The following is a 20800-nucleotide window of genomic DNA, read 5'->3' as shown; positions in this document are numbered from 1 at the left end:
TAAAAAAGTCTCTATCCAAAGTCAGAGACCATGCAAACCTTTGTGGATTACAATAAAGTAAAAATGACTGAAACACATATAGTTCCTCCCAGTTTTCTTTGTGGAAGTAAGTACCCTTTTGGGTGCATTTAGAAATATACGTTTTATTTGTCTCTTGAGAATTAAATATAGATTTACAATGCAGTTTGGTCATGTCCATTCTCCACTCCCTGGAAACCCCTACATCTTTCTTCCAATTTCATATCTGTTCTGCGATTACTTTTTACAGAAAATTTCATGTTAATTGAAGAGTTTATTTTCCTCTCTCAGATCTAAGTAACGTCTACTTGAATGAAGTATTTTAGACCATGGGAACCCCCTCCCCTACTCTGTGCGACCATCCCCCAAAATCCGACACGTTGTCAGGAGACAGCCATACTGGGTATCCAAAGGAATTAGACTTGGGATTGAGTTTCATGGATTAATATTTCCCTCTTCCAAATCCGTCAACTGCTCAAACCTGCTTAGAGAAACAAGAACGCAGTTGGAGACAGTCCCAGAGCCAAAGGATCCCACACAGCTCAGCTCAGCTCACACACCTTTAAGTGCTGTTTCACCACTGTCCCTAAATTCAATTTCCGTGGGGACAACCATCTAGCCTCCAGTGAGTGACCGTTTCTTGGGACGCGAGGCTCCTCTCAACGCTCAAGCCCGCGACTCTCCTGCGTTGCCAGCTCTCTAGGTCTAAATCAGTGGCGCGTGGCTGGACCCTTCTGTCCCAGCCTCCACTTCGGTGTAAGCTCCCAGACTAGTTCTCAGCAGCCCCCTCTGGTGCTCGAGCCGTTCAGGAAAGTTGCTGGGAGCGGTGGAGGGGCGTCATCGCCTCCTAGCAACGCTCCTAGCAACGGGATAACATCTGCTCCCTTTGGTCCAATGCGCGCCTAGAAAAGCCGCGCGCCCGCCTTGCGTTCTGAGCCCGAGCTAGAGGCGCTTCAGAGGAGGGACCGACCTGCAGGAGCCGGCCGCCCCGCCGAGCTGCAGTCGCTGCCGCCGCTGCTGCTACTGTCGCTGTCAGAGCCCGTCCGAAGAGTGACACCTTCGCGAAAAACAGGAGCTGCGAAACAGTTGCACACGCAGTCTTCGGGTGAGTGGACCCCTAGTAATGTATACCAGGACCGGTCCAGCCAGGCATCTGACCCCGAGGCCCAGAGAAGACGCGTTCCCTAGCGTAGGTGGCTAGGGACTTGGCCTCGGATCCCACCCCGCCCCCAGCCATTGAAAAGTGACCAGCCACTGGTCCCGGATAACTTGATTTGATCTTTAAATGCTAGTATTGAATAATGAGACTCCCCCTCTGCTCACTACTGTTCGGTTAGTGCTCAGAAGTTTTCCACCCCCTTTGGTTTTGCTTTGCCTGGCTTCCTGAGGCTGGAGAGCCGGAGGCAGCGAGCGCCCAAAGACAGCCTGTGGTTATGGACAAAACGACACGGAGTAGGCTCAGTCAACACGTTTGGAGAGCAGGCTTCTGTTTTAGGTCCTCATCTGGAAAGGGTCCATCTGGCCAGGAGCAGCCGTTCACGGGTCCTCAGCCTCCTGAGCAGTAACCATAGTAACTCACCTCTCTAGATGAGATCGTCCTTATTGGATGCCCGTCTTCCCTTGGAAAGCCCGTCTCTCTAAATATAGAAGATGATGAGATCCATGAGCACACAGCCATGCAGACTAGGTGTGGTTAAACGGAACCCTTTGCTGAAAACTATCTTCAGACGTGCAGCAGCGTCTGGCTACTTCGAACCTTGCCAGAAAGAGTCACTATGCCAGAGAAAGACCAAGTTACTGTGGTTCGAGTTAATTGCTTTGTGATGTTTGGAGCGAGCAACAGCCTGAAATCGGACAAGAGCTGGCTGTGATTTTTAAAAATCAATCTTCCCCAAATAATCACCAGTAAATAACTGGTGTGATGAGTTGTTGGGCACTTTCCAAATCTCTTAGGGGGGAGTTGACCCTGCTCCTTCTCAAACTTAAGTGATTATGTGTTTGAAGGTTTATCATTCTGTCTAACCCAGATTCCAGACCGACCCCACCTCATACATCTCAGTCCCCCACCCCCAGTCCCCAGCCCCCTCACACCATCTCCTACCCTGATAACTAATTCATGTCTCTGCATCCCTGATTCGGTAGAGGTGACTTATGCCAGTATGTCTCCTTGTTTCAAGATCTCCGGTCACCGTTCATGAGCCCGAGGCTGTGAGACATGCCCCATGTGCCAAGGGGGGTGCTCACCAAATCTTCTGAGGCTGTTCTAGACATACACTGTTGGGACTGAGTCAGCATTACCAGGTAATCACCGGCTGAAGAGAAGTAACTGTTTAAATATGTATCCAGAGAAATAAATGCTAAGGTAGCATCGTGGCTACTCACAGGATCAATAGAAAGGGGCTGTTTATACAGGCCGTTGCTGGGCTGAAGTCAATAAAGGTTTTCTGTAAAAAGGACATTTGTGGGCTGTCAGACGTTCCTCTCTAAGACCCCTGTGATTTGGGTGGGCCAAGGGAGGGTACTTGGATCCCCAAAATTGTCAAGTGGACGCTTTCTGAGCACACTGGCAGTGTGGGTCTGGGGTGAAAGAATTCTTCAAGTTGCCATAGGAGAATGTGGGGTCCTTTGGAATGCCAGTTTACATGAAGACTTATGATAGAGACCAAGAGAATTACCTGCTTTCTTCTCAATTATAAGATCTGCATTTGATGTCTAAGTGAATGTTCAGCTTCTTAGCATTGTGGAAAATGGTGTACTAAGCTATCTCTGCGCAGTACCCTGCCAGAGGTGACTAGCCCAGCAAATGGTAAACTCAGAAAGATGAACCTCCATAGAGATGGGTGATTGGCGAGAATCTACTCAGATTCCCATTCAAAAATTCTTTCTGATTTTATGTGGCTTTATGGATGTCATGAGACTTTGAAATCATTCATTTATATGGTCGTTTATGGAAATCACTGTAGTTTAATAATATTAGGATAAGGTTACCATATATGAATCACCCCAAAACTTCAGAGTTCATTACCTCTTAGTACCACCCAGGCTTCTCTCTTCTATGGTAATTGCCATCGTTTATTGTGAGGAACAAATCCACGGAGAGTGATGAGACTCCCTGCAGTCTTCCAGGGGCTGTGTAAGTGTTTGGTGTGTGGCCCCATTCTCAGGAGTGTGTGAGCAAAGCAGCCGCAATGATTGGTTCATGTATATGCATTAGTCTTGTAATTTATACTTGTATTATACATATATATCATTTCTTATGCGATATACAGAGAAGTTTAAAACCTCAGTGTCCTCTGATGTCTAGCAATGACACTGTCGTCCATTGAGACCACTGTCAATCAAAAAGTCAAAGTGCTAGTCAAGTTTTTGTCTTAATTTCTATCATGAGAGTGTAATATGTAGACTGTGTACTGTGTAGATTTCGGTGAACATGTCTGCTTGAAAAATCACTCGATGCTGATGTCATAGCAATTAGTCCTAAATAAGTAAAAACTAAATGGTGTCATGAGAGCAGACACTTAATCCTAGAAACATTGGTGGCTTCCCCAGTTACAGTGAATCTACCCAAGAAAACATTGGTGTTGAAGGCGCTAGGTACCCTCCTCGGTGTAGCTGCCATCCACACGCCCACACTTTGGGTTATAAGGAGTGTGTGTGTGTGCTTGGGATATGAAGCTTAGATTGGATCAAGCTGAGATCAAACAGCCTAGAGCTGGAATCGATAGCTAATTGCAGCCGCCCGTTTGCAGCTGCTCATTCGGTCAGGAAGTTTTTAGGTGCACACCAACATTCATGTTCGGATTTATGTCTCCTGTAAGTCTTCGAAGATGCCTTGAAACACAGTGGAGTCTTTGAAATCTCCATCAAGGCTTCCAGTCTGGGCTCTCTGCTCACGACTCAGCTTCAACAGGAAAGACATTCAAGTCCCAAGCATGCTTGGAAGTCAATACATAGCCAGCATAGACTGTCTTCCAGAGCAGTGTGTGCTTCTGAAACCTACATGACAACATAAATATGATCTGAAAAGGTTGGGGATGCCTCCCAAGAGAAGTGGGAATCAGGAGCCCACAGGCCCAGTTCTCTCTCTAACTGCTACTTGTCATGTCTAGGTAATACAGTCAGTGGCTTCAGAAGATGCTTGTCTGAGCTTGAGCACAATGTATTTTAAGGATGCCCCATGCCTGTAGAAGGAAGGCACCCCAGTGCCAAAGATAATTTCCTTGCTAGAGAATCTCTAGATGCGAACTCAAAACTGACACCACGGGAGTGGAAGGCAGAACATCTCAACACCAGAGCAAGGTCTCGTAGAGAAGCAAGTGGTGGTTCTGAGTTTTACACAGATCTTCTTGGACAACTGAGGCAAACCTGGCCTTGGGAGGATTTTGTTGACACACCTAAATAAGATATAGTAATGGATGATATAAAAACAAAAGAGCCTGTGGGTGAGACTGGTTGAAAATAAAATGAAATTTATGCCCTGGCAAGGCTGAAGCACGCATGGGCAGCCCATATAAGGCGGTTCTGTTGAACTTATCCATATTGGGTTTCATAGTCAAAGTGGATGAGGATAACTGACCAGGTCTCTTCCTCAAGAGGGTACCAGATCTCATTACAGATGATTGTGAGCCACCATGCGGTTGCTGGGAATTGAACTCAGGACCTTTGGAAAAGTAGTCAGTTTTCTTAACTGGTAAGCCATCTCTCCAGCCCCATGATACTGGTTAGCACTATCTAAAAGGCCTCTATTGTGCATAGGTCAGGGATCTAGACTCTCCTCCCTGAGCACAGGCCCCTGGTACCAACAAGAGTTAGACTCTCTCTCTAGATATTATTAGTGAAATAATTTTTGGAAGCCATATCAAGAAATGTAGATGTGTGGCCAATTTTCTGTCAGTCCCACATTCTAAGGTGAAGGGTGCAGGGAATGGGGGGCACCATTCCCCAGAAGGTGATAAATCACAAGATGTACTCTCAAAGCTCATGACTTTTGGCCTCTGTCATTGGAGTAGTGGGCTGAGGTGCAGCCTAACTTCTTTATTGCCTGGCTAGTCACCTCTTGTTTAATGGCATTTTCTCTGGTTCAGTAATCAGTAGAACAAGATGGGTTTGTGGGACTGCTAATGCTCCATTCAGTAGTCTACTTCTGTGCTTGGAACTATGCCAGGGGACCAGGACTCTCAGGCCAGACAGTGCTGCTGCTATCTTGAGACAATCACTGGCTATCAGTCTCTCTGGAAGTTCCTAAGGAAACCTTCCAGAATCTGCAACTTGTTGGTAATCTGAAACCACCAATAAAATCAATATTGTGCTTGGAATGGATGATAAATCTGAAGAAACAGATTGTTCCATTGATTCAGAGCTAAACATTGACACCGAGCTCTGCTACCATAGAGCATCATATCATCCCGAAAGCATCAAATCATCCAGAAAGGTGCTGGGTGCTTGCGGGTGGTATTGACAGAGTGCAAATAGCTGGTGGAGTATTGTTAGATATCAACAAAGCTATCTGTCCACAGACAGCAAGCCAGTCCAGCCTTGGACTTTGTTCCCATCTGCCTTCATGAACACACTCATGAATGTTTTATGTAACCCGTGCTTCACACCAGTGAGGGCACAAATGTCCTACATATAACATGATGCTTCTGAGTAGGCTACATATTCATGTTTTGAAAAGGAGTCATTGCAGTCGTGATACATCACAGTGATTGAGCTGAAATTGAGTGTGTGTGACAGACATAGAAGAAAGTGTTTGTAAGCCACCATCCCAGCTGAATGACATACACATCAGTGAACTGGAAGTTGTTGCCCCCCACCCACCTGTGAAAAAGACCTCAGGCTCTTTCAGTTTACACCTGGAAGACAGAACTGAAATTTGTCTTGGTGGAATGCTTTAAGCCATGCAGCAAGACCGCAAAGTATGGCTATCACGGTCAGATGAGATAATTCTCTTTGTTGTTATTGTTGTTGTTATTTCTGTTTGGTGTTTCTCTGGTTACATTGAGGATTGAACTCAAATCCTGTGCATGCACGGTGACTGCCCTACCACCAAGTTACAACACCAGGCCTAGATTAGATAATCCCAAACAAAAGGATTTTTGGCCTTTAGAATGAAAACCATCATCTCTGATAGTTTTCCTCTCAGCTGAGCCTAGTTTAGACAAACAGAACACTTATACTTTCAAAGGCCGTGGCCGGGCTAACATCACAAAAGGAGACGTGATAAGGCGGTGCTTTGTCTGTGATAGGCGTGGGCTGTTGGTCCAGCGTAGCTCATTGCTCTTTCTTCGGTTTCTCCTTTGACTTAAAGAAAAAAATAAATTACTTAGTTGGGTGTTCTTTTACTTTTGTCTGCCCTTTCAAAGTGTTTATAAATTAATTTGCTGATGATGTTGCCTTAATGTACTGTCCCTGGGCCTCCGACCAAATGAAATCACTTGAATACTAACAGGATCCCAGTTGCCTGGAGGCGAATGCAGAGCAATAAGGAAGCAATCGTTTGTAATCGGATTTGAAGCATTTATTTAAAGACATATATATGAATTGCCCTGCCAGGGCTCTAATGACTGGTGGGCCAGTCTGGTCTGTGGCTTTTGCCGTGTTACTTGCTTGAGCTTACATTCTTACACTTATATGCATGGAGCCTTGGCACAGACATTTTGTGTGACCCAGAGGGTACAACATTAGAAGTAATTTTAATGTTCAAACCAGCATTAGCTGTTTCACTTCAGAAATAAATTCCAGCTCAGCTCAATCCGGTTTTGTAATTTGTAAACTTGGAATGCCGACTCTAAAGGCATATAGTCACGTTGCTCTTGTTTATTTGGGTTTTTAGGTGAATTACAAGCTTTTTGGTTGCAGGGACATAAGTACATTTATTCCTGTCTACTCAGTCACAGCAAGTGAACATCTTTGGGCATTCAGATCAGCACTAATGAGTCATCCGGGAGATTAGCTAAATGTTTGGTAGATAGTTCACATTTCCTTAGTCCCAAATGCACGGCCAATAGTAACACACCAGAAACACGTTCTCAGAGAGGTTGTGGGATTTGTATAATGTATTTCATATTGACTCTCTGAGCTAGCTTCTTGGAAGCTTTCAACCAATAGCTATCCCCTCTGAGTTCTGGGTGGTGGCAGTGAGCTTTAGGTCTGAGCTAGTGGGATGGGGGTGGACCTGGCTTTCATGTGACTGGTCTCGGTCTATTGGCACTCATTATTATGACTTGATATGGGGTTACCATATATTAGGTGTGATGTTACTTTGCATAACTGTAGGAGCCAGTGTATTTCTAACCCTGCAAATGATATTTGTAACGAATTTAGGTAATTTGTTTAAAGTCCCACAACCAAGAAGCTATAGAGCTGGAGATAAACCCATGCCTTCCCCCACTTCCAGACCAACTCTTAGCCACACAACTGGCTGTCAATTAGAGTCTCTTCTGGGCGGTGGTTTCCTCATCCAGGCTCTGAGGAGGCTGACCAGCATGATCAATAGCATAGCTGCCAGCTCCGAAGCTTTGGAGTTTTAATCCAGCAAGTAAACAGATGTAGCAACTTACGTTCACTACATACTTTAGCCTCAAAGTGGCTAAAACCATCTTGCAAAAAGTGATGTGGAAAACATTGCAAAGAGCCAGGCAGCTAGCGTGGAAGGGAGTGCCAAGCTGACAGCAGCTGCGAAAGCTGCTCAGAGGTTCAGCAGCCAGCAGTGGGAGTGTTTCCCCAAGAACAATAAACCGAGTGACTAAGAGCCCTGCCTAGGAGGAGCTGCCTCAGGTCTAGACCTCAGATTGTTTACTCTGGATTTCCAAGCGCTGGTGCATTCTAAATTAGTTTAGGCTAATTTCTAGAATACGGCCATCCAGAATCCTTAGAATGAATATATATATATATATATATATATATATATATATATATATATATTCTCTCTCTCTCTATATATATATATAGAATGAATTCATTATATTATATATAGAGTAATATATATTATGAGTATGAATTCATTCTCTCTCTCTCTCTCTCTCTCTATATATATATATATATATGAACACACATACAATTTATTAAGTTGAAATAGCTTCCTTGAAGGATCTCTTGGGAGAGGGAAGCAGAACAGTAAGTTTGACACGTCCTTCTCCAAGCTAAAATTTGTCCTCCACTGTGTTACCAAGGGCCTTATAACTTGCTGCAAATGCTCCATACTTAAGGTGATGAAGCCAGTGTTTACTGAAGGACACTATATAGATGGAAACAAGGTTGCTTATGACAAAGCTGAGCTTCTTATTTCCAAGTCTTTCCTCACTCTCCCCTTCACTAGAGTGATTCACTAGATCTCACCAAGAGAAATCGTAACCTACCTAAGCACCAATGCTGGTAACAGGCATTGAAGCCTCTTAAGGTGAACCCAGGGAGTCCTATTAAATATGGACTTCATTCTTTCCTGTGTAATTAAAATGTGAGCTGGTTTTGTTCATGATGAAAAGAAAAAAAGCACCCAAGCTAATAAAGGGAAGCAATACCCACAATCAACCCCTTCGCTTGGCTCCTAGTTGATTGGCTGAGACCAACTTTCATTATGCAATAGTTCAGTTGCCCTGTGCTGTGACACTTAGGTTCTCAAAATGTGGCCCAGGCAAGCCAGCGTGGATCTCACTGGGAAAAGGGGTGAAAGTGCACATTTTCTCATCCAGACCCCATGAAAAGGCAGAGCAGCAGGGCTCAGCATGCAGTTTATGTTAAGGAGCCCTGCAAGGGATTTTCATGTGTGCTAACATTTGAGAACCACTATTACATCAACAAGTTAGATGGCTAATAAAGCTGGGCCATGGTGGTGGTGCACACCTTTAATCCCAGTATTCAGGAGGCAGAGGTAGACAGGTCTCTCTGAATTCAAGGCCAGCCTGGTCTATAAGAGCTAGTTCCAGGACAGGCTTCAAAGCTACAGAGAAACCCTGTCTCGAAAAACAAAACAAAACAAAACAGAAAACCCCAAAACAACAACAACACATCAAAGTAGGATTAGGGACTGGGAACACGAATGGCTCAGCACATAAAGTACTTGCTGTATGCACATGAAGACCTGAGTTTGGATCCCAAGCCCTCATGTAAAAGCCAGGCTGTGGCAAGGCCCTGTAATCTGAATGCTGAGATGGTGAGGGCAAGAGGGTCCCTAGGGCTTCAGTCAGTTTGTGAATCCAGGCTCTGTGAGACAGCCCTTCTCAAGTACATAATGTAACGTGCAGATCAACTGTGGAAGAAAATCCTTGTGGACCTCTGACCTCCGTGTGCATGTGTACCTACCTTTATGTAGAGGTATACAAACAGGAACACATACACATGCATATACCACACACACAGGCACATACATGTGTACATGTGTGTGCTCACACACGATAACAGTCATCATCACATGGGACAAACTAAAATTTTGTTCTCTGGTTATTTGATAACTAGCTTTCAAAGTGATCCTAATGCTTCCATTCTCTTAAAAACAATGCAGACAAACCCTAGAAAACTGGGTTTGGTGATGATTTCATTTTTTTTTTTTTTTTGGATCAGTATTGTTCTCTCCCCCAGCCCTTTCAAACCAGTGAAGAATCTACATAAGCTGTGTTTTGTTTATTAAGTTCAGGAACTGTGTGTGGCGCTTCAGCTACCGAGTCCTCGTCGCAGCTCGGGTCTCTTTTAGGTCCCATACGCAAGAATCCTGGATTCCTTAGTGAGACATACCCGCACTAACTTACGGCTTTCTTGGCTCTGTAACCCACAGCGACAGGGGGGAGAAGTTAGGATGCTTGAGCTGAGGCCTGTAACTTTCCCTGCTGGCTCAGGAGAACCCTTCAGCTGCAGGAGGGCTGCATGAAGGTTATGTGCGCATGCCTCCGAGACAAAGGAAACACTACAGAAAGGAGGTTATTGAAGAGCGTATTTTTAATACTTCAGTTCGTTAAAGCTCTACATTTTAGAGGAAAAGCATCAAATGCCCTGATATAAATGTATTTAACCCACATGTCTTTCCATACTTATTATTTTGTGAATCGAGTGATTCTAACACAAATATTTGAGGGTCTGAGTAAAGGGTAAATAAATCGTTAAACTGTAAGTGTGTTTAGGACCCTGGAGGTTGAATGAGTACCAAACAGGGCTCCGTTTGTTTTCTACATTTACTCGGCTTTGAATTGAAAGCCCGTTTTGCTACCTTTCTGTGGTCACAGCGCCATCTAGAGTACATCCTGGGAACCCCTTTGGAAATCTTGGAGAACTGTTTTTCCTTAAAGTCAGAATCCTCAGCTGCAGTAGCATTTTCGAGGAGGAAGCAAAGGTTCCTCCTTTCTCATATTACACTAAAGTCAATTATCCTAGCCATTCTCTTCTGTTTCCTGATGATTAACCTCAGCTATGCCAAATGTCAGGATGATGGCTACATCATAATCATATAAAATGGTTTTGCCGGAAGATATAGGCTTGTGTTAATTAATTACTTGTTTTTGTTATTCATTTTTGAAATTGCATATTAATTACAGCACTTCTCACTTCCCTTTCCTCCCTTCAAGTCTCCCAAATACAAATAACGTTCCTGCTCTCCTTCAAATTCGTGGGCCTCTCGTTTCAACAGTTGTTACCGCATATATACATACGTGTGTGTGTGTGTGTGTGTGTGTGTGTGCATCCCTATATATAACCTGCTTGGTCCATATGATGTTACTCATATGTATGTTTTCAGAGCTGACCATTCCATTTGGCACTGAACAAAAACTTGGTATTCTCTTCCCTAGGGAGAGCCACCACCCCCACTGGCAGCTTTCCCCAATTGCCTGTAGTTGTTTGTTTAGAGTTGAGGTCTCTTGGACATTTTCCTGTCCAGTTTGACATATCTGTCCTTGTTTAGCTCTCATTTGGGTGCTCATGCCGGTGAGACTTTATGCTCATAGCTTCTGATGTTTCTAGGAGACACAATCTCAGAGCAAACTCTAACTCTTACAGTCCTTTTTTCCCCTCTCTTCTTCAATGTTCCCTGAACTTTGGGTGAGGGAGCATTTTGTGTCCTTGAGACTGGTCTCTCCACAACTCTGCATTATGATTGGTTGTGGTTTTCTGTGTGGTCTCGGCCTGATACAAAAAGAAGTTTCCTTGATGTGGGGTGAAGACTACATTATCTGTGGGTGTAAGGACAACTGTTTGGATTGATTTTAAGGATTATACCATTATTTTTAAAGGCATAATTGGGTCAAGAACTCTTTTTTGTCACTTTGATTACTCTAGAAGTGTTAGCTTCCCCAGAATATTGGGAAGATTAGCAAAAAAGAATGAGGGAAAAAATACTTAACCCCTTCCACTATATTTTGTGTATCAATGTCAAACTTGGGTATATTTTGGCCCAAAAAGCATGAAATTAAACTTGAATTTGATTTCTGTGGCTGCATGAGGAGATGAACACAGGACTCTAAATGCAACCGTCTATTTTGGATTGGAAATGATGGCATTTTTCTGCCAATAGGCATTTCAATCATAAGACAATCGCCAACAGCAGTGCTGTTTGGTGAAAAGGTAGCCATCTCTGGGGGCACCAGAATTTCTGCTTACAAATGGCCGCCACCTGATGAAGTTCTTTGTCACGACACCACCTGACCTTTCCCCAACTGTGTTTTGTTTTAGCTTATCCGAGAGAAGTACCGTCATATTCATTAACAACGTCGAAAGTAGCCTACTTTAAGAGGAAATATGCAGAAGAAGAAGATTTACATCAAGGTTACCATGGGTGTTTTCCAAAAGTAAGGCTTTACTTTTCTCCCAATGCCCCCCGCCCCCATTTCCTGCCCCCAAATGTCATTGAAAGCCTGAAGCGCTAGCTTCTGTTTTTCTATGCGGAGAGTAATGGCTCTGTTTGCCCCCTAGCACCTGATATTACCCGAAGACAGGACCTGTATCCTCAAACTTTCACTGGAGAAGCTCAGGTTTCTCGAAGACCCAGAAACCTACTTAAGAAGGTCTGTGTTAATTAACAATTTGCTAAGGAAGATACACCTAGAGACGGAGAAAGAGAGCTATGAATACTTTAAGGAATCTCCCCCCTATAAGACTGCTTATTCGGATACAAGAAAACGGCTGAAGTTTATGGTACAGGAGTGCTGTTCCCAGTCTCTCTACTATGAAGAGCTGCATTCCTACCACATTGTGCCTTATACTTCGGAGAATGCCATCTACGGGATGGGCTACACTGGTGACCACTTGGAGCAAAATTCTCAGTTGCTTATTTATAAAATGAATTAAAGTAACTGTTAAGTTCATTGATATTTTGTTTCTAAATGCCTGAACTGTTTATAGTGAAGATGTTAATATAAGACACTAATTATCAGTGCACTTGATCTCAGTGATGAGATGCATGCCGAACTGAGGGGAGAGAACCATGGTTATTTCCTACCCAGCAATCCTTAGTGCCATCACACTGAATGGAAAGTAGACCTATTTTATCATACAGCAGTGAGTCGATGCACTAGAAGAAAAGGTTTTAAAATTGTTTTTGAGATAGGGGAAGGATTGATCTCTGGTCAACCTGTGAGGTTAAAATTCTTAAGTCACTCCCCCATCTAAATTCGACCTACTCTTATTGAACATTAGCAAAAATAAAATCATATTTAATTGATAATGTTGTGACCCTGAAGACTAGGGGTGGAATGGATCTAATTTTATTTATGTAGTGAGAGTTCCGTCCTTTCAGAAATTCTATGGCTTGTCAAACACCGTGCCAAATGGTCACTTGTTATTAGTATCCTTTAACCATGAATGGCAGTTCAAGATGGGGTCAGTATATACTGAAGCTTACTTGCTCAATGTAACAACTGGATTACCCCAATCTCATCCACCACCACCACCTCCTCCTCCTCCTCCTTCTTCTTCCTCTTCCTTTTCTCCTCCTCCTCCTCCTCCTTCTTCCTCTTCCTCTTCTCCTCCTCCTTCTTGATTCCTCTTATTTGATCTGAACAGACTTTCTCTTTAAGAATGAAATGTAATAAATTAGCATTGCATATAGGATCATCTTTAAGTTCTACGGGTTGATTAACATCTGTGCTGGGCCTTTTAGAGTTGAAATTTTATTAATGATCTTACTTTTTTTTTTATAGGCTGTGAAGCTCAGGAAAGCGTAGGCAGGCAAAATATGTTTTTAATAGGATGATAATTTTTTTAAAAAACCTGCCCTGGAAAGTTGATGAGAATAATAGAATTTAGACATATTGTTATTTCTTCATCCTGCTAAGAGCTCATGGAAGGTGCCAGGATGAAACATTGCACTGATTTTTGTACAGCAGTCGATCACTTACCACTTAACAAAATGTCTGAGAATGCCTTTGTGGGGGAGGTTTAGGTGAGTTCCTGTGTTTTAAAGTTCTAAGGGTGAAGAGGTAACAAGTTGGATAGATTTATGACATTGTTGGAAGTGATTCCTCCTGTTCTTGAGGTTTGAGTGAGACGTCTGACCCCTGGGTCTGAAGTTTTTGTCCTATGGAGTATTTCATTTAAAGAACTGTTGTTGACAAAAATAGATTGGGAAAACTAGGTGCCAAAGGTGTATTAAGAAAATACCAAAGACTGAACGATGAGAGTTGGGGAGACTATGATAGTGAAGCCAGCAAAGACAAGGTTCTGAACCAAGGATGGCATGGGTAGTGTGGAAATACTGTTAAGGGCTTCACAGTGACTGGTTTGCTGATATGCCTCCTGAGTACTTTGTTCAGAATGATGGCAAATAGGAATATGATGCTAAATTAAGATGTCAAGCTTTTGTGACTCAAATATGGCAACTGTCAACACAACGTCATCCCTAGCTGAAGTGCCGTCTTGTAACAAGGCTGGCTGCATCTTACTTTGCTTTTATTTTTGATACCACATTTGGGCCCTGTGATGAATCACCAAGGTGATTTTGTACAAAGAATATGGGCTCTCTAACTAGATTGCAAGACTACAAAGATCCAAGTAGATCCAAGTGTCAGGCTTATATTAATTGCTCAATCGACATTATGAAAAGTGATTTAGAATAAGGTAATATTTATAGTAAGAGATATAGGCATCCAAGCAAGTTAGTATGACTGGTGAGATGCCTTTGCAGCCCATAAAGAAATTTCAAATTTAGTTGAAGAGTAAGATTTGGCACAAAAGTTTACTAGTTTTATTTCATTGCTTATAAAAGGACATATTGCTCAGAAAACTTCTTTCAAAAATATAGATTTATTTAAAAATGAGGCTGGTCCCAAAACTCCAAGTTTGATAGGATAATTATGTCACCATAAGTCTAAAAATAGAATCAGTTATCTGATGTTTTTTAAATTTTTTTGAAGGAACACCTGGTATGACTTACCACAGCGCCCTTAAGAAGAGGCCAACAAGGCTAACAAGTATGACATTTTATAAAGTACACATTTAACTTGGTTAAGTATAGAAATACACATTTGAGAATAGAAGAGAACGGAAGAGAAAAAAATCATCGAGAAAGTGTAAATTTGTAATATTTCCTGTATGTCAGAAATCTTAAACAAAGTCAGAACTCCGGGACAAAGAACCAGTAACACATGTAAAAATTCGTTTTTTTCAAGACATCATTACCTGAGCGCTTTGATCTGCGCATTCATTCGTATATAAGCTGTCTTAGAAGCCAGTGGTATTTGTGATTCTACTTTTATTTGAATATGCGTTGATTTAAAAACAGATTATTTAAAAATACTTTTCAGTGCAAATGATTTCCCCCAATAAACTGCGCATAGATAAGGACTTGACAAGTGTTATCTTGATTTTTCTTTTAAACTTGTATTTAAATTCTCCAGACTTGCCCAAGCTAGCCAGTGGATGGCTATGATCTTGCTAGGGTCATCTGGGGTAGAGGGAGATCCTACCCATGTCTGCTATGCTCATGACTTCAGCCTGTTCCACTGTGGATGGTGCCAGTGCAAGTTACAGCTCTTTTGACTCTAGGTATCCTTCCTCCGGTGACAGAAACCATCCTTAGAATAGGAAAGCTGAGACGAGAAGTCTGAATCTATGTGTTATATTGCTTATTCTTGCGGGTGCCATAAGATACCCTTGCCAAAAAGAACACACATATGCACACACAGACGTATACACAAACACACACAGATATGCATAGATTTATGCACACAGAGGCTCACACAGATATACATAGATTTGCACACACACACACACACACGACAGAGCTCGCGCAGGAGAGATGGAGACAGAGACATACAGATATTCACATACAGACACATAGACACACACACAAACATACACACACAGATATGCATACAGAGACACACAGAAATGCGCGCACGCACATGCGCGCGCACACACACACACACAAGGCAGAGCAGAACATGAGGACACAAAGAAAAGGAGATGAGAAAAATGAAGAAAAAGAATAAAAGAGAGGCCAAGGGAACAGTAGGATTCCTAAGGAAAAGAGCACATGGCCTCATGTGAGGGACTATTTGCTGTTTTCGTTTCTTCTTTCCTGTGTTAGCTGCACATAAAGCAGCTGCTCTCTGAATGGGTTGATCGCCTCTGTCATTCAGCAATTAACATTAGATTCTATTCAGCGCAAAGGAGACTTGAAATATGGGACTACCACAAGATACTGCTGAAACTGGACTCTGGGAAGACCAGTGAAGGAAAAACAGAAAACACAGATGGAGGAGGTGCTAAATCCCGAGGCTGTGTACAAACGTTTATGCTCAAATGCAAAACCTGCATTTTTTTTTAAGCTGAGAGGAAGAAGGGTAACTGTATTTTACAACGTATTTGACATGTTCCTAATAAAGTTTTATTGCTGGTGAAATATGGAACCCTTTGTGAAGCAGGGGAGGTGGGGTCCTGGATGTGGCAGCTGCAGAATGTCTCTGAATCACAGAGGTCTCATTTTAAAGACCGGTGGTCCTAGTTTTCTTTGCAGTGCTTTCAATGCAGCATATGAGGGTTGAAAGACGCACCATCTCATGGAGCATTTTCTGTGACAGCTGACCGCGAAATGTCAGGTAGCAGAAGTCATTAACTATAAGACATGCCAGTCTATAGATTTCAGCATCAAGGATGGTTGCTTTCTCTCCGGCAAACTCAACAGGTGTGCCCACTGTTTCTTAGTGGTAGATTTACTGGGAGAAAAACGTGTGTAGGATACATCAGAGAGACACATTCTTTCTCTGCTGTTTGTTACTGGCATTGCAAACAAATGACAGCCAAGTCCCCTGTCAGCCATGGATGGGTGTGGCACACAAATAGCCAGGCTAAGATGTTTGCAAGCAAACAGCATTTTCCTGCACACATCCAGTCAGACAACTTTCTTAAGAATATAGTTACTTTAGGAACTCAAGAATATCTAACCATAGAAATGACAGGGATCTAGGAAGTGTTCAGATACGAGACAGTGAGGATATCACCACTGCTAATTCTTCATCATGGGGTAGGTCATCTATAGTTTTCCATGTGTTCCACACACAGTGATGTCTCCCTAACTATTCCCTTTTGCCATCACCCCGTGGATGTGATGATTAGAAATGTTTGCCCACGGTGCTGTGTAAACAGAAGCATCACAAGATCACTGCACCGAATGAAGATAGAGAAGCGTTGTTACTAAGGCACAGAGCCACTTGGGCCAATTCCTGCCATAGTACTTTGATAGTCCATGGGAAGGCAGATAGAGAGGCTTAATCTGCTGCCTCTTAGTTCCTATTTCATCCGTTGGTATATAAGATACTTGGCAATTATTTGATTATCAAACTGAAATGATGTCACCCTCCTTTGGCCGCTTTCTGGAAAGACTTCCTCCAGGGTGATTCAGGACACTCCTGAGCACTAGCCAGATGCACATGCCAGATGGTTGACATCAGTCCCGGAGTTGGGCTGTGGCTCATTTGTCAACACAGCATCACCACGGGCGTCTGGGGAAGGACACTACTTGTGGTCACTGTGAAAAGGGAAACTGTATCCTGGCAGCGGGCCTTTGTTCTTATTGCCCTATTTTTATAAGACCTTCCTTTGCATGTCAAACTCTGCAAGGATATTTTCTGCATTGATAGTAAATAATTAAGGGAGTTAAATAAACCATCAACTGCTGTCTCTGTTTGCCTTTCAAGGTGAGGGGCAACTATAGAAACTCTCTGCTTGATGTCATCCATAAGCCATTAGGATCTGGAAGACATTCTAAAGCTTTAAGCGGTTCGCTGTCTCTGAACGCTGCATCCTTTCCCGGATCCCTGCATAATTGAAAGGAAGCAAATCAATTGCATCAGCATAGGTGAAGAGAGCTCTCTGCCCAGGGAGAAGAAACAATCTACCTGTGGGCAGGAAGAATCATCGGAGTGACCCAGACAGCTGGTGCAAATGCACCAGGGACTTCAAGATTTGTTACTATATTTAGAAGGGAAGAATCCTGGGCACGATCCCAAAACTTGATAGTTTTTTCCCCCACTTTGGATTTGCTCTAAGGGTGTGAATGCCTTTCAGACAGATGGCTGAGACGATTTCTACTCTCACTTCATCTATTTTCACTGGCTTTTGGTTTCAACTGAAGAAAATGTTAGATCATTTTACATACCCCTGGCCTACTACTTTATAAACGCGTGCCCGTTATCCTGGAACAATGGCCAAAGGAATGGTCCCAAATACAGGAATAGATGTCAGCTGAGAGAGTTCAGGTGATGCCCACAGTCAAAAGCACGATTCTGGTTTGAACACCTGCACCTGGAGGTAATGGAAATACCCAGTTTGCACACTAAGTATGACATCATAGTTCCTCGGGCATCACTTTAGTTCTCACTGTCTCTTCCCTTAAAAAAGTCTGGGCTTAGAAGTCTCGGTTGGTAAAGTGCTTGCAGTACAGGCATAACCCAGGGCTGCAGCCCCAGCATCCATGCATTTGCTGCGGCAGTGCATATGTTTAATGTTCAGTGTTGGGAGGGAGGGACAGGGTAGCTTGCTGGGGATTGCTGAACAGCCAGACTAGCTAATTGGTGAGTTCCAGTGTAGTGAGAAAGCTTGTTTCAAGACTAAAAGTGGGGCAACTGAGGCAGACACCTGGAAGTCAACCTCTGACCTCCAAACAGACCACTTTCCCATGAAATAAGTCTGTTACCTGGGAACGTCTAGCCAGAGTTTCCCATCTAAATAGGTAAGAAATACATGGCATTAAACCTCCTTGTCATTATGAATGCTTCTTGTTAGCTGGGTTATGAAAAGCTGTTAATTAAAAGACTGGTTTCCAAGTTGGGTGGTGGTGGTGCATGCTTTTAATTCCAGCACTCAGGAGGCAGAGGCAGGTAGATCTTTGTGAGTTCGAGGCCAGCCTGGTCTGCAGGGCGAGTTTGAGGACAGTCAAGCCTACACAGAGAAGCACTGTCTCAAAAAAACAAAACAAAAAACAAACAAAAGACTGGTTTCCTGCATTTTTGCTTATTTTGACTGGTAGTTGCCAGATTTTAGCTTCTCATATATATCTGGAGATTGAGGAGACCCTGGACTACAGTGAGATTTTAAAGATTCCACCCTGGCCTGAATAGGTTAATACAGAGGGAATAAGAGAAGATTGCAAGGGCAATCTAAGTCAAGAAGTTTACCTAAATTCTGTGATATACACAGGCTTTACCATGTGTGCTGGGTTTGCTACTTGTCAAGAAAAGCTAGGGTCAAGCTGGGAAGAGGAAACCTCAGCTGAGAAAATGTCTCCACCAGATTAGCAATTTTTTTTTCTTTTTCTTTTTTAAAATGATGAACGATGTGCGAGGACCATGCACACTGCACAGGTGGTCTTGGGTTGTGTAAAAGTTCAGGCTGAGCAAGCTGTAGAGGACAAGCCTGTAAACAGCTTTCCTCTGTGCTCTTTGCTTCAGTCCCTGGCCTCGACTTCCCTTATTGATGGACTGTGCTGGGGGAATTGTAAACCACATTAATCTCTTTCTTCCCAAATTGGTTTAAGCCCAGTAATAGAAAGGAAAATAATATGATGAAAATATGATGGAGCGCAAATTCTTATTGGTCTTAATAATAAAAACCTGGAGTTAGATGTTAGGGGGTGAAAGCTGAAAGATCAGAGAAGCAGAGCAGCCAGTCACTAGTTCTTACCTCTACTGAATCCTCAGACCAAATGGGTGATCATGTTCCTACAAATTCTCAAACCGAATGCCTTGAGTTCCTGAGTTCCTGTCTCCTCCCGCCTTATATTCCTCTTTCTGCCCAGGCATATCCCTTCCTGTCTCCACCTTCTAGTGTTGGGATTAAAGGTGTGTGAGACTCCCAAGTACTGGGATTAAAGGTGGGAGCCACCACCTCCTGGCTCTGTTTCTCTTTGAGACTGGGTCAATCTAGTGTAGCTTAGGGTGGCCTTGAACTCACAGAGATCTGTGCGCCTCTGCATCTTGAGTGCTGGGATTAAAGGTGTGTGCCACCCTTGCCTGGCCTCTATGGCTAACTAGTGGCTCACTTTACATTCTGATCCTCAGGCAAGCTTTATTTGTTATAGCAGAAACAAAATATCATCACAATATACTATTTAGTTGGGGACAAAATTATTTAAGACTTAATCAGAGAGCTGGCCAACAGGTAGGAGTACTGTGGGCAGGTTGCTCCACCGTTTCCACTGCCCATTGGACTCTGTAACCTACAATAACCATTCTGCCGCCCAAACCCACTGAACCCATCATCCTCCCCTGGTCAGCTAGCCCCTGCAACATCAGCAGGCCCTAGAGCCACAAGCACCACCTACACCAGTTGGAAGAACAGACCCACCCTGCTGCCCAATCCCACCTACAGTATCCTTCCTGTTAACAGTCCTCTCCAGCCACATCAGCAGACCCTATAGGCACATGTGCCAGTCATTTGGAAGAACAGGAACAGGCAAAACCTATTCGAGTTGGAAGAACAGACCCTGGTGCTGGACAATTGTCTATATTCTGTCAATTATATTTTAAATAAACTTTGATTGGCCAGTAGTCAGGCAGGATGTAGAGGTGGGACAACCGTACAGGAAGTAGAGGCGGGTCAATGAGAACAGGAGAATTCTGGGAAGAAGGAAGCCCACTCCTCTGAAGTTGTGAACCCACCACCAAAGAAGCAAGATGTGAGTGCCTTGATGAAAAAGGTACTGAACCATGTTGCTAACACAGATAAGAATAATGGGCTAATATAAGTTATGATTTAATAAGAAGCCTGAGTTAATGGGCCAATCAGTTTATAGTTAATGTAGACCTCTGTGTGATTTCTTTGGGACTTAATGATTGCAGGAACCAGGCAGGACAGAAACCTCAGACAACAAGACCCCATAGACATGATAAAGCCCACACCACCCAGAAGAACTGGATGGTATGCTGGATCTAGGCAGCCAACCCCTCATAAACCTGAGCTGAGATGACCCTACTCAACATGACAGCTTGCCAATCACTAGACCCATTGAGGCCAAAAGACAAAAAAAAAAATACAATAAAGGAACAAAAGACCCATCTGACAAAGAAATCACAAGAACAAATACCTGCACCTGTAACTATCCAAAATCCAGATAAATAAATGGTAGTGTAAGAACAATATGAGAGCAATATGGCACCACCAGAACCTAGTGGTTCTACAACAGCAAGACCTGAACATCCCAACGCAGATGAAGCAGAAGAAAATAACCTTAAAAATAACTTTATGAAGATTATAGAGGCCCCTAAAGAGGAAATTAAAAAATCCCCTTAAAGAAACAGAGGAAAAGACAAACAAAATATTGGAAGAAATAAATCCCTTAAGAAAAGCCAAGAAAGCCAAGAAA

At 43.1% G+C, this 20800-nt stretch overlaps 1 long non-coding RNA gene across 1 annotated transcript; it reads left to right on the top strand.

Annotated features, from left to right (window-relative positions):
- The first annotated feature begins 955 nt into the window (after positions 1-955).
- LOC130882554 (uncharacterized) lies at positions 956-15830 on the top strand. The gene is made up of 4 exons (XR_009057843.1): positions 956-1123; positions 2196-2319; positions 11674-11789; positions 11914-15830. It is a non-coding gene; the product is annotated as an uncharacterized LOC130882554 (long non-coding RNA).
- The last annotated feature ends 4970 nt before the right edge of the window (positions 15831-20800 follow it).

This window comes from Chionomys nivalis, chromosome 10 (genome assembly GCF_950005125.1).
Source record: "Chionomys nivalis chromosome 10, mChiNiv1.1, whole genome shotgun sequence".
In the NCBI taxonomy this organism is placed as follows: domain Eukaryota; kingdom Metazoa; phylum Chordata; class Mammalia; order Rodentia; family Cricetidae; genus Chionomys; species Chionomys nivalis.
Note: the sequence above shows the minus strand (reverse complement) of the source record. Positions and strands in the feature narration are given on the sequence as shown.